The sequence below is a fragment of the Apodemus sylvaticus genome, chromosome 4 (assembly GCF_947179515.1).
Source record: "Apodemus sylvaticus chromosome 4, mApoSyl1.1, whole genome shotgun sequence".
NCBI lineage: Eukaryota > Metazoa > Chordata > Mammalia > Rodentia > Muridae > Apodemus > Apodemus sylvaticus.
The window spans coordinates 142,489,988-142,492,241 of record NC_067475.1 but is presented as its reverse complement, the minus strand read 5'-3'; positions in this window follow the sequence as shown (position 1 = coordinate 142,492,241).

The window sequence follows — 2,254 nt, the reverse complement described above, 5'->3', positions numbered from 1 at the left end:
GGGCAGATACCTTCCTGCTATGCTATTGTAATCTATTTCCTATTGATAACCCTGTTTATTACTTACTGTGTTTCATCCGGGTTCCACGACTCACCTAACCTGTGGAGTTTTTCTCCTCTCTTCCCCTCCTCTCCCTCTGACCCCAGCCCAGAAACACCAAGCACTACCTATCTAAAGTCAGCCCAGCTATGGGCATCGTTATTCACCAATCAGAAACAACTTGGGAGCAAGGTCACATAGCACCACTTGGGTCTATGTGTGGACTCTCTCATTCTGGGGGCAACCAGGTCTTGGAGGCCCACACTTAGCTCTAGAGTACATGGCAACAGCCCAAACCTCAACACGACTTAATAAACCAAAAGCAGCAGAGTGAGCTTTTATGCTGTTTTCTTTTTAAAAAATACAGTTCTTGTTGTCAATGTTTCTTCTGACAAATAATGATTTTTTTTCTTATGCTTAGACTTAGATTCTTTTCCCTCCTGTTTTTCTCTCTCGTTTGTAGGGTGGGTGGTCTGATGTGAGTCAGGGTCTCATTGCATAGCCCAGGCTAGCCTTTAACTCAGCCCTCTTGTCTCCACTTTCCAGTCTCTGGGATTATGGGTATTTAACTCATTGTAGAAAACATTTATTTTTTTTTTTGTTTTTGTTTTTTGGATTTGGTTTTTTCAAGACAGGGTGTCTCTGTGTGGCCCTGGCTGTCCTAGAACTCACTCTGTAGACCAGGCTGGCCTCGAACTCAGAAATTCACCTGCCCCTGCCTCCCAGAGTGCTGGGATTACAGGCGTGGGCCACCACCACCCGACAACATTTTTTTTTTCTTTTCTTTCCATTTTCTTCTCTTCTTCTGGCTCCCCTTTCTCTGCCCCCCCGCCCCCCGCCTCTTTTCTGTAGGGACATAGGAGACTTACTTTATAGCTTAGGCTGTCCTCGAACCCATGGCAACACACACACACATATGTATATATATATTTATATATATATAAATGTGTGCATGTGCACATATGTATATATACATTTGTGCATTTGCATATGTGCATATATATATATATATGTATAGTTTTGTCATTTTTTTCTTTCAATCATCTACATCCATCTCTCTTTACCTAGTGGTAGAAGAGAAAAGATGAGTCAAAGGAGAAAATGCAAGGCAAACATGTACTGACATGTGTAAGCATTGCTAGAATATTCTTTTTTTTAAGTATTTTTATTTTCTATATTCTTTGTTTACATTCCAAATGGTTTCCCCTTTCCCGGATCCCCCCTCCCCATATGTCCCATAAACGTTCTTCTCTCCATCCCTTTTCCAATCACCTCCCTCCTTTTTCTCTGTCCTTATATTCCCCTCCAACCCTAGATCAATCCTTTCCGGGATCAGGACCCTCTCCATACTTCTTCATGGGAGTCATTTGTTATGCGATTTGTGTCTTGGGTATTCAGGGCTTCTGGGCTAATTAATATCCACTTATCAGAGATTGCATTCCATGTGTTCTTTTGTGATTGGGTTACCTCACTTAGGATGATATTTTCCAGATCAAACCATTTGCCTAAAAATTTTGTGAATTCATTGTTTCTAATTGCTGAGTAGTATTCCATTGTGTAAATATACCACATTTTCTGTATCCAATCCTCCTTTGAGGGACATCTGGGTTCTTTCTAGCTTCTGGCTCTTATAAATAAGGCTGCTATGAACATAATGGAGCATGTGTCTTTATTGCATGCTGGGGAATCCTTTGGGTATATGCCCAGGAGAGGTATAGCAGGGTCCTCCGGAAGTGTCATGTCCAGTTTTCTGAGGAACCACCAGACTGATTCTAGAATATTCTTATACTGAAGTAAGTAAACAGAAACACATAACTCCAGGTATGCCTCTGTTATCCAGCATGGCCTGCCTTGGGTATTTCCAGTTTAGTCTGAGAAGGCTCAGAGACCTAACCAACCCAGGAAAGTTAGCAAGGAGCTGACCTTACCAGACCTTTCTAATATTTACAAACAACAGGCTCTCAGGAAAGCTGTTTCGACGGGGTATGCCTACAGATACTTGTTTTTGTGCTAATTTCCAACTGTGAACCATTTCCCAGAACAAGACTGGTTTTCTGGCAGTCTTAAGTTTTGTTTTGTAGACTTTCACTTTTGTTTCTCTGCATGGATTACAATCAGTGAATGATTAACTCCAAGTCACCCATACATTTGTATTGCATTAAGGAGAGAAAGAAAGTTGCTTCCCCTTGGAGGCATGTAATCAAGATCTAGTCCA